Genomic DNA, 13,014 nt, shown 5'->3' with positions numbered 1-13,014 from the left:
CACTCGCCAAGTCGAGTCAAAGTTTGACCGTTGACTTTTGTTGACTTTAGGGTTTGGTCAGCAGTGAGGCCTTTGAGCCAGGAGAGGGGTAAAATGGTCTTTTACTCTTCTGATAATGTTAATGAAAAGTTGAAGTATAGTTATATTTATGGGAGTATTTGCTTTATGTGATTAGGCGGAGGCTAGATCACATTTCTACCGAGACAGGGATTTACCAAGATACCAGAGGTGAGTCTTCTCACTATACTGTACCTGGAAGGGTACCTATGTGTGACCGGAAGGTCTTGTATGTTATGAGATGCATGTTTTGTACGATATGCGTTGCATGTTCTATATGCGTTATGTATGTGACATGTATGCCATTATGATATGGGCCGGAAGGCATTATGATATGGGCCGGAAGGCATTATGATATGGACCGGAAGGTCGACACAGGTAAGGCCGGAAGGTTTACCGGGTTGGGACGGAAGTCCCCTGAGACACATGGACCGGAAGGTCGTGGCCTGGAAGGGCGTAGGTGTGTAAGTGGTATTTTGGGGAACTCACTAAGCATTTATGCTTACAGTTGTGGTGTTATGTGTTTCAAGTACTAGCGAGGACCGTGGAAAGGCGCCGGCGTGACTCGTACACACTAGAGGAAGGATTTGATTTTGTGATCTTGGGATACGATATGTTTTGTTGACTATCTTTGGATATGTTATAAAACATTTTATGTGAAAATGGTTGTGTCAAAAATGAAATTTTTGTTTTGAAATTTACGTTGTTACACTAGAATAGTCCGTGGTTGTCATCCATACTCTGCCGAATGACGGGGCAATCATTTGGGAAAAAGGCTTCTCACATCGTTCACCTCTCACCCTCACCTCACGGTCTATAACACCTCTCAACTCATCGTCCAACTTATATTCCATCTATTACATCTACCCATATTTTACCCCAACATTTTCGTAGATATAAAATACATATACAGTTTAAATCATTTAAAACGTGTATAAAATCGTTTATCTAGCATAAACAACAAGTATTCAGATAATATGCACACATAGCATGTAATTTATATAAAATACTTCATATCTATGTGTAAGATGAAACTAACTATGCACTCACCTGAGAAGGTGGTGACTCGGTACTCGGACAACGCTTCGTTTACTTTAAAATAATTTCCTTTGACGAAACCTAGTATTATTACCACTAGATTTTAGTCTAATATTTACCGTGACTAATTATTAGTCTTATTATTATTATTATTATTATTATATAAACGTTTAAACAATACTTTCCAACCACTATGTACAGACAGGGCCAGATAAAACACCGGAGGGCAGGACCATTTTGGCATATAGCACTTCTGAAATCCAACAACCCTATGCGGCCCTTTAAACCAGATTCCCCGTACCGCGAGTAGTTAAAAAGATATTATAACGACACTTATATAATAATAGCTCAAATATTTATTATAAGTTCATAATAACAATACTAATTTTAAATATAAGCTATATTAAAATAGGGTAAACATAACTTACTTACAAGGGGGTTTTAGCTAGGAGTCGGGCTCTGCAGGGGTAGAACTTCGTCGCTGAATCTTTCTAAGAAAGATTCGTGCAACGCTTCGGCGCTCACCTTACTATACTAAAACTACAGAAAGAGAAGTAGAATCACGAGGGACCAAAATGCTCGAGGGATAAGGAGAGAAAGACTCTTGAATTAAGAGAATGGTGCAAGAAATATGAGAGCCCAAGGCTTTTATTTATACTAATTGAATTTTCAAAAACTACCCTAAATAGTTACTTAATGACCTTTTAGTTATATAAACAACTAAACACTCCTTTATAATACTATTTTAAATAGATTTAATGATATTTGTACTAAACTAATGTCGAAAGAACTCAACATTAGTCTTATAATGACCGCATCGTCGATACCTTTCTAATGATATATACATATATATATATATATATATATATATATATATATATATATATACACACACACACACACACACACACACATATATATATATATACATATATATATATACGTACGTATATATGATTTATACTTTATTTTAATACATAAATATGCTATTATAATTTTTAACTCGTTCATACGAACTCTGCTTTTGACGTTACTTATATCCAGTTATATTTTTAACAGGCCGGGACATGATTGGTCCGTTAAAATCTCATAACTTCGTCATCTGGTGTCCATTTTTGTCTGTCTTTTTATCGTTACGCTACTGATAACGAGATCTTCGATTCTCGTTTAGGTTGTGTCGGCTAAAAACCGCTCGATCTAATACTCGAACTTCAGGTTGTACACCGCTAAGCCGAAACTTCGAAAAATCATAACTTCCTCATACGAAGTCAGATTTGGGTGTTCTTTTTATGGATGCTCTTAGGTTAAGATATTCTACGACTTTCATTTAGATTACTAAGGCTAAAAGTCGCTCTATCATAAATTCACTATTTAAGTCTTCCCGGTGTCGTGCCGGTTCCGTCGCGAAACTTCGACGGGTCATAACTTCTTCGTTATAACTCGGATTTCGGTGCTCTTTATATGTACGGAACCATTGAGACATATTCTACAACTTGGTTAAGATTGTTTATTCTAAATAATCTTTTGTCGAAAAGTCATTTTCGACCCCTATTATCTTTAAATTGACTAGCCTGAATCTACGGGCGTTACAATATGGCTTCGGCCTCTTGGCCTCTGTTGAAATGTCCTTTGGTTGCATAATCTCGTAGCATTTGAGCTCTCTTGGGGGTGTGGCTAGGATTGTACTTGGACCTTGGCTTGTGTTAAACTTCACTATTCCTTGAATCATTGATGAGATTGCTCAGAATTTTAGTAGGGCGGTTCGACCTAGTATGACATTGTGTTCGGATGGGTGTCGTATGACTACAAAATCTACAAGAGTGGTCTGTCGCCTAGTCTTTTCTTGACTAGTGAGTGTGAACAGTAAGTGGATCGTACCTAGGGGCCACAGACTGTGCCCTGTGAATCCTGTGAGTTGGCCTGCGGTTAGTATTAATTCCTCCTTCCATGCGTCAGGTAGCAACCGAAAACAATGCTCGTAGATGATGTCTGTAGAGCTCCCCGTGTCAATGTACACCAAATGTATCATGGTGTCTCGAATGGAACCCTGGATAACGATAGGGTTGTCTCCTTTCCACTCGGCTGGGCTTGGGTCAGTCGTGCAGAAAGTTAGCCCTTGCATGCTTTCCATGATGCTTCGCATGCTTGTTGCACATTCTGCTCTCCCTCGCTTGTGGCGAATCATGAGGATTTCTTGTCGGTAGTCTGCTCCTTTTACGTTGTCTTTAGGGTTTTCCGCAACAAATTTAGCTCGTAGACTTTTGGCGATCTCTATCACGTTTTCCTTCAGCTGCTTCTCTTCCATATTCCGTTTTAAAACTGAGCAGTTGACTGTGTCATGTGTCCCACTCTTGTGGAATTCACAGTATAGCGTCTTAGTACCCTTTGCTGTTGGTTTTTCGGCGACGGTATAAACTTCTGCTTGTCTTCCTCGCCTGTCGTCCCTTGCGAAGGGTCTGAATCGTCCATGCGGTCGCCTGTCCTGCCCTGAAAATCTACCCCCTCCCTGGGCATCGTGGTAGGAGGTTGATTGGTGGTGTCATTTCCCGGCCGGGGAGGACATGGCGTTGAGGTATGCTTGCTTTGACGCTTCACGTTCTTCTTGGCGTAGGAAACGCTCCACTCGCTTTTTTAACTATGCTCTCGTTTGAGGTTGCTTGCCCATGAGCTTTTGGGAGAGCAAACCGAGAAGTAATCCCCACATGAATGCACCTGCGATCAATCCATCGTCGTGTCCCGACACGTCGAATGTTTCTTTAGTGAACCTAGCGAAGTAATCCTTGATTGTCTCCCCCTCCCTTTGCTTACACCCGATAATAGAGTAACAATTGCCTTTGTACTTACAGAGCTGCATGAATTTGGTTAAAAAGAGGTATTTCGGTTGGCTAAAGTTGCAGATGCTACCAGGGCACAATGTTTTGAACCATGTCCCTACGTTGCCGTCTAGAGTGGTAGGGAAGTACATGCACCAGAAGTGTTCATGTAGCTTGATAGATGTCATCGCCCACTCGTATGTGTCAATGTGGCTATCCGATTCTATGGTGCCGTCATATGTTTTGAGGTGGGATAGTTTGGCGGTATTGAGAATCTCGTATTCCAACAATTCTTTCACAAACGGTGATTTTACAATCTCGTTAAAGGATCATATTGTCTCTTAAATAATTGTAAATCCAACTGTTGGTGTTTAGACTAGAAGACAAGTAGGGGCGAACCTACTTTGTGTCCTGGGGTGGCACATGCAGCCCCTCAAAATTTATCGTCAAGTGCAACATTTAGTGTAAAATCGTCAAAGTCCGTCACAAAGCCGTCACAAATCAGTTGGAAATTTGTCACAAAGTCCTAATAAGTGTAAATTTAATGTAAATATATCGGATTCATGATGGATTTAATGACGGAAATTGCCGTAGAAAAATGACGTTTTTTAGTGCTGCAACCCTTAAAATGTAACAACGTAAATTTTCGAAACAATTTTTCATTTCTTTAAAACATAATTTCATTTAAGACAACCATCAAATCCAATGTAACATAGTCATAATACAAAACATATCAACCCCTAAGATCAATCATATCCAAATCCGCCTGCGTGTGTGTACGAGTCATGCCGATGCCTTCCCACGGTCCTCACTAGTACCTGAAACACATTACACATAAACACTGTAAGCAAGAATCTTAGTGAGTTCCCCAATATACCACTTACACACATACGCCTTTCCAGGCCATACTCCACACGACCTTCCGGTCCATGTGTCTCAGGGGACTTCCGTCCCAACTCGGTAAACCTTCCGGTCTTACCTGTGTCGACCTTCCGGTCCATAACTCCTCGACCTTCCGGTCCACATCATAATGCGTTCCGGCCCACATCATAGCATAGCACACATATCACATACATAGCACATACGAAACATGCAACTCATAGCATACAATGCATATATCTCATAGCATACTAGACCTTCCGGTCACACATAAGTACCCTTCAGGTACAGTATAGTGAGAAGACTCACCTCGTACGATGTCTAAAATCTCACATGCTCGATATCTCTGAATCTCGAGACGACGACCTAACCTTGCCTAATCACAACAAATAATCATTCCAATCATTAATGGCTTTCAAGGCTATGCTACACCCCTTTCCACAATCCCACAGAAGGGTAAAAGACCATTTTACTCCTCCTTGACTCAAAGTCCACATGTTGACCAAAACCCTAAAAGTCAACAAAAGTCAACAGCAAGCAGTACGCGGGGCGTACCAACTCCTGTACGCGGGGTGTACCCTTGCACTCCAGAAACGGGGGACGCGACCCACTACGCGGCGCGTACTGGGATTACGCCCAGCGTACATCCCAGTTTCTTACTTCCTCATTTTAATGTCTTAAACAGTTAAGACATCACCCCACATTTCAGATCTGGCCATTCTAATACCCTTAATCCATAAAGTCGAAACCTTTAAGCCTTTGCATGGCTATAAAGGTTTCCCACACCTTCTAACACCTTTCCTTTCTCCTTTAAAAGTCTAGATCTCATGCATGGCTCAACATTCACGTCCAAGATTGCATTTTTATGAACATACAACTCATATAGCCCTGGAATATGATAGATCTAGGCCAATGGAGACTATTTGCTCATAAAGTCTCCATCTTGGGACCAAAAACCCTAGAAATTGGTCCAAGAAACACACCACACAAACAACAAGGCAAGATCTGAACTTTTTACCTCAGGAAGAAGCTCCAACCTTTGTAGTCCTCAGATCTACACTTGTCCACCAACTTCTAGCTTCCACAATGGCCTCCTCTTCTCTTTCACCACCTTGAAATGGCACTTTGAAGCTTAGAACACTCACACCCAAGCTAAAAACAAAGGAAATACTCTCTTAGGGTTTCTTTCTGAAAGATGGTGGCTGAGGGACAAGACCATCTCATTCCTTCTATAGCCCTCAAGTCATATTAGGGTTTTGAATCTGGGCTGGTTACGCCCGGCGTAACCTTAGGTACGCCCAGCGTACCCGGATGAAACCGCGTACAAAATAAGCGCGCGAGTACGCGCAGCGTACTCCTTGTACGCCCAGTGTACTCACCAGCTTAGCACTTAACATAAAGGGACCTCCTATGACAACTTGGAAAAGATGAAGGGTTAAATGGTTGAACCTGAATTCCGGGATGTTACATAAAAATAAAAACAATTCTCAAGCAACTTCTATCGATGTGACAATTTTTTTGTCGTTGATTGAACCTAAGAAAACAGTTGATGCATTACGTGAATCAAATCATATATTACTTTATAGAACACAGTTATTTATATATAATTTCAAACAAAATCTTTGTACTAAAAAATAACCATGCAAAATAAGATTTTCACAGGGAATAACCTCAAAAAAAAAAAACACACTATGTATTATAGGTCGGTGCTTAAAAAACCATTCTATTATTTTTTTTTGTACTATTTAACCATTATTTTGTCTTAACTTTATTATTTTAATGTTTTGTTACCGGTTGCTCTTAATCAACCAGTCATTTAGTAAGGTGATATCCCCATTTTACCTTCCTTTTCAAGATTGTCACAAAAACAGGAAAAATTCCTATAATGCTCCTGATTTGGAAATGATTACAGGTTCACAGAAAAGGAAGAAAACAAAAACACGAAAGGAATACTCTTTTCTAAATATGATAAAATGGAACAAAACAAGTTACCTCACAAAAGGAATACTCTTTTCTAAATAAGTGTACGTTGATCCCTATTTGGGTCCTTATTACCTGTTTATGCACCCATCGTCCTTGTTGGAAAGCACCCAAAGAGGCACATGACTGAAGTACTTAATCATTTATGACATGCAATGCATATCATTAAAGACGCTGTTAAGAAATGTCATGTCATAAATGAAGATGACACACATTTTTGCGTATCGTAATTTTAAATTTTATTTAAAAAAAATTATTTATAGATTTACTACTTTTCAAATTAAATTTGCATCTCATGTCTCATAATAGAAATAAAATACCATTTACAAAAAATACAATCCATTGCACAAAAGTTAATGTCATACAAATAATCATTCCAATAGTAGACAAATGTAATACATCAAATGTGAAAGAGATGAAAGTCATCAACAAATAATAGTTGAACTACAATAACTTGTTGCCCACCTTCACAACATCCGAGCTACTTTGCTTGACACTATGCACATCAACAAGACCTACAAATTTAAATAATGCAACCATTAGATTCACATAAACCAACAATTCCCAATATGTAAAAATAAGCCAAAAAAAAAAACAAAAATAACTTTAAGAATGGGGTAATGAGGTAAAACATGAGGTTGAAAGTACCAGACAACCAAATTTTAACATACTATGTACAATCACCCTTCAAAGAACCAAAAAAATATGAGATAATTATGATAAATATCATTTAAAATAAAAAAATTACAAATTAGGTCATGGGGTTTAAAATACCATATTGTATAACTATTTTCATATAAGGTAATAATATACTATAACTATTAAAAATATATACAACTAGTGTTGTTATTTTACACAAACACAGACACATAACATAAAAATGTTAAAAAAACAACAGGAAATATCTGGTTTATAGTATACTCTGTTGCAAGATCCTTCCCTCCACAAATAATCTATTCATAAACCAACATTAGTAAGCATCTGAATGACAACTTTTCCCTCTATTAATTTTCCAAACAAAAAAACAACTAACCTCAGCAAATACAGAAAATTTTTTAGGGAGATACTGGTTGTTCGGTCCTAGAAGTACCGTGTCTGACCTGTAATAGTATAAAAAAACAAACACATTAGATATAAATTAAAACAAATCAAAGTAAGTTGCTATATATGTTAGTTATATATACCTTTCGACCATTGAACATAACAGCTCATGAACAACTTTGGCTTCGATAAGATCTCCTTTGATTGGCAAACACCTTAACCATGCAAGAATAACCTGTGCAAATTTTAAGTTTTAACATTACATATGTATATTATTAAGAACAAAAAATAAAAATAAATAAATTATATTATTATCATATTTCCTAAAACTACTTGACCTGATTCGATACCATCGTGATGAAAATGACATATTTTTCCCAAAGCAGAAATCGCATTATCATATGCCATCACATTCTCAGGGTGAACAACATTAGGGGTATCTTATTACAACATTTAGCCTCGACGGATCCTCTGAAAAAATAATACAAAATTGTTAAGTAAATAAAAAATAAAAAATACAATAGATTATATTTAGTGTACCTCCAACAAGTGGTTTTATAACATAGCCACCATACTCTGCACACACTCCAAGTCCATATACAACTGCCTGGAAATTAAAAATAAAAATATATGGTTTAGTTTATAATAAAGCAAGAACACACTACCTGGTTCAGAGAAGGGGCAAAATGGTAAATATTGGATACATGAATCTAAAGTGAGATACTAACCATGCAGCTCCAAAAGCTAAAAAATAGTACATTAGGGTGTTTTTGATTTGTAGAATGTTTAGAAGGGAGCATAATTTGTCAAAGGAATTAGAATCGCAAAAGATTGGAACTCATTTCTAAGTTGTAACCAAACACAGTATTGGAATGGAACCAAATTCCAATTCCACTCAAATCCCAAGAACTCCAACTAGCCAAATATTATTTATAAGTATATAAAGATTCAAATTAATATAAATCATCCACATCAATAACAATAGAAACAACTACTTGATTGAATTGAGAACTTGTTTTCTCCATATTGGTAATTTTCTCCAGCACTAGCAACTTCAGGGTAAGGTTGACAAGTTGATTGAGTTGATGAAGAATTTTGATCTTGCAACTGAAATTGAACTAAAAAACACATGGGTGTCTTCAAAGTCAAGATCAAGAACTAAAGATGATGGAATTTTCTCAAAAAGAAAAACATTAAGAACAAGAACACATGCAAAAGGATTAGATGTGTAAGAATCATAGCCCTAATTTGTTTACTAATCATAGATAAAAATGCCCAGATTAGGAAGGAAAATAAACATGCAGGTTCCAAGAATCAAGAAAACCGAACAATTTATGAAGATCTTATAAATTCAAAGAGCTAAATCCACATAAAGTCTAACACTGAAAGAAGAACAAGAAAGGGGTTTGAAAGATTAAAGATGAAAAAACATGAAAGAAGAAATTATACTCTATGGAGGAGAGACTTACCTAAAGTTGCAGGAGAAGAAGTGTTTGTGCAATCAGAGTAGTTTTAGGGTTTCCTTCGGTTACTCCCTTCACATCTCTGACAATATTCATCTATGGAGGAGAGAGATGAGAGAAAACCTGGTGGAGGGGGAGAGACGAGAAGGTGGATGCATCGATTAGGGAGAAAACAAACTCAGAGAGTGGAGTGAAAGTCGGATTTAGGAGAAGTTGTACCAATTTTAGGGAGAAATCAAACCACTTGGTCTTTGTTGTTGATCTTCTTTGTCGGGATTACTGGCTTGTGAATAGAGAGAAAGGTTAGGGTTTATTGATTGAGAGAAAGGTTAGTATTGATAGAATTTACGAGAAAGATCTTGAGGAAGGAGTTGATAAAGCCCGAGGCAGTGACGATAACCATATGGGATAACGAACAACTTACTCTGGCACAGGTGCAATATGCGTACATTGATGCTTTTCTGAGTTATAGAATGGGGAGGTTCTTGATTGAGCGAACCTAAACTAATTCGAAGTTGAATTCACAGTTTTTGATCTAAGGCACCATTTCTCAAGAGCAAATTAGGGTTCTTAATATTTAGGGATTTATGATTTAGGGTGATTTGGGGAGTCGTAGTAGGCGGGATGTTTAATTTTTTTGGGAACGGAAAATGGTTATGAATGATTTAGGGTTCTTAGCAGAGGATTTTAGAAGGAGAAGAAGGAGTATCAGGTGGGATGTTTAATTTTTTTTGGGATTTCATTTCCCAAAAAAATGTGGAGAATGCGCCTTCTTAAAAAAATATAAAGTGACACATTTACACGACACGCTTGAATGATAGGTGTCCTCCGTATTTTTATTTTTTATTTTCTGACACTAATTTCAGGGCAAGCATAAATGCGTGTCCTCTATCCTTCAAATTTTAGAAGAGATGACATTATTTTTAGGGCGCACGCTTTTGCGTATTGTAAATCACTGCGTGTTACTGTTTGCGCGTCATTTAAGGGCTGTTTTCTAGTAGTGCTGGTTGGATCCCCAACTTTTTCATTTCATTAAAGAGTGATAAACATCATCAAACTTCACATGACTAAAAAATCCTATGTATTATAGGTCGGTGCTTAAAAAAAACCCTTCTGTTATGTTTTTAACGTGGGTAATCTAAACGAAAATTATAATAGACTTAAATACAAACATGTGCATATAAAGATCGTTAAAATTTGTAATCGTATGAAGAAGTCACTACGTATAGAATATAAAACCTAAGTCAAACCACAAGAATCAAACAACCAAGCAGGCAAGGTCGTGGTGGCGGTGGCCATATGCATAAACAACCCCGAACACCTTATTAATGATTGTCCCGCGTAGGGTGTCGTGAGAAAAACCTAAAAAATCAATCATAAGTATTGAATGTATACAAAAACAACAAAAACTTATTTTGCAAAATATATATATATATATATATATATATATATATATATATATATATATATATATATATATATATATATATATATATATATATATATATATATATATATATATATATATATATATATATATATATATATATATATATTAAGGAGTAAATGTGCAAAAAAATATTAAGGACTAAATGTGTACAAAGTAAGAAAATGTATATTACCCTTTTAAGTCATTTTTTCCGGCTTACCTAGAGTGGCCGGTCATAAGGACTAAACGTGTACAGTTAAACAAGTTGAAGGGGTAAGTGAACAAAAAAAAAACTCAGTAAGCAAATATATACCAAATCGAAAAAATATAATATCATTTTAAATCATTATCCCTTGATCTTAAGGGGCATATAAGGGAAAATGTATTTTGATTAAGCAGATGGATAAAAATTTCAAATGGAATTATCAGCTCCCATGCCATAGGGCCTGAAATTATTTTTTGCATAATAGTAGTGTATTAATGCTATATATAATACTATAATAGATTTAAGAATTAGGAAAATAAGGTAGGCAGGTGGTTAAGGCGCTAGATTCTCAAGCTGTATTGCCCGGCTTCGAAATTGTGGCCTTGTGGGGGCAAATATTAAATTTTATTACATTTTTCTTTCTGGCCGTTCCTATCCCTTTAATCGAATACTAGCATTAACGGTATCACACTTCACATAAACATTAATCCAATAGCCTTATATAGCCCATAAGGGCATTAGTAAAATAATAAATATATACAAAAGGCAATTTTTTCTTTGTCTTGAGAGTTATGTAGCTTAATGAATAACTTTTCATGCCGTGTACTGTATTAATATGTAAATTGTAACTTTATTTCCTTAATTTTATATAATTTGTCATTTGTAATTATTTTATTTTATAAAATAATATTTTTCATCCATTCTATCTTAAATTTTGTAAAATGTCATTTTCATTCGTCAACTTTGTATAATTCATCCCTTACAACCCTTATATTTTGTAAAATGATATTTTCCACCTTTCTACCTTATAAAATATCACTTTTCACCATTTCATCTTTAACTTTGTAAAATATTATTTTCACAATTTCAGTTTCTAAATTTTCGTGTTTATTCCCCATCCCCACAATATATATAATATGATTTTTTTCTCCTATACTTTTCTAATACGCAACAAAAACACATAAAAACCAATGAAAAACGATTACTAGTTCTTATAATAATAACCATTTGATAATTTAAATTATTTTTTAGAGTTGTCAGCAGACAATTTGAAAGACATCAAGAACATTTCTTTTTCTTTTTTCTAATCGTCTAACTACAATTCAGAAGTTCTCTGTATTTTCTTCATATGTTCGTATTATCTTTTCAATTGGCATTGTTCCATTAGATTTTTAATTTAGTATTTAGACTTTTTATAAGAAAAAACAGTCATACCCTAAAATTAACGGACTTGTCCTAGTAAGTAATATAAATTTAGCTTTGATATATAAAATGTTGTTGCTTGGTTTCATATAGGTTTCAATTTGGATTGATTTTCGAATCAAAGTAACAATAGCGACCAATGAATAATGCCGAAACCCACCCCAATTTTCAAATATTGGCTACGGTATTAGTGACATTGCATTTTGCCAGAATTTTAAAAATATATTTGCTTTTCATTAAAAAAGAAAACACATCAAATCACTTTTCATTGGCTCGTTTCATTGTTGTTTTTGTTATACTCAAGTGGGTTTGCAAGTTCTAATCAATGTAATCTTAAAGATATCAAATGAACATGTATGATTCTCCAAACGACATATCTCATTGGAATTTAACAGAAAACATGTACATCCGAAAACTGATATGCACCCAAAATGGTACAGCAAGAATATATATCTCGTTGGAATAAGTAACCAAAGTGTTGCATATGGAAAAAAGGGCACATCTTTAATACAACATGCAAGAATCTGAGGCCTTGATACGATATTAGATAGATATCAATTTGGTGGGGTGATGCCTAGATGCGCTATGTCTTTTTTCAGTTTATATATATATCAACATTTATTCCCCAAGCAAATTTACAAGAGAATATAGTGGGGATTATGTGTTCTTTTTGGTAGGTTAGGGGAAAAATCCATTCTTTAAAAGGTGTGCAGTGATTTTTTCAAAAGAATCTCGTTTTTCAAATTTACTAATTGACCAGTTAAATATTGAAACCTTTTAGTTTTTTTTTTTTTTTTTTTTTTTTTTTTTTTTTTTTTTAAATCTAAAATGTATGAGGATATTTAATTTCTCCATTTTGATATGTTAATTACTAGTTATGAGACTCATGTATCACATTTTGTAAAA

General features: G+C 35.5%; 2 long non-coding RNA genes across 2 annotated transcripts; both read right to left on the bottom strand.

Moving 5' to 3' along the window:
* Positions 1-7,124: 7,124 nt before the first annotated feature.
* LOC122195245 (uncharacterized) lies at positions 7,125-7,869 on the bottom strand. The gene is made up of 2 exons (XR_006185257.2): positions 7,801-7,869; positions 7,125-7,282 (listed from the first exon to the last, which is right to left on the bottom strand). It is a non-coding gene; the product is annotated as an uncharacterized LOC122195245 (long non-coding RNA).
* An 80-nt stretch (positions 7,870-7,949) lies between these two features.
* LOC122195083 (uncharacterized) lies at positions 7,950-9,911 on the bottom strand. The gene is made up of 4 exons (XR_006185029.2): positions 9,278-9,911; positions 8,349-8,415; positions 8,147-8,279; positions 7,950-8,043 (listed from the first exon to the last, which is right to left on the bottom strand). It is a non-coding gene; the product is annotated as an uncharacterized LOC122195083 (long non-coding RNA).
* Between the last annotated feature and the right edge of the window lie 3,103 nt (positions 9,912-13,014).

Source organism: Lactuca sativa, chromosome 7, assembly GCF_002870075.4.
Source record: "Lactuca sativa cultivar Salinas chromosome 7, Lsat_Salinas_v11, whole genome shotgun sequence".
In the NCBI taxonomy this organism is placed as follows: domain Eukaryota; kingdom Viridiplantae; phylum Streptophyta; class Magnoliopsida; order Asterales; family Asteraceae; genus Lactuca; species Lactuca sativa.
Note: the sequence above shows the minus strand (reverse complement) of the source record. Positions and strands in the feature narration are given on the sequence as shown.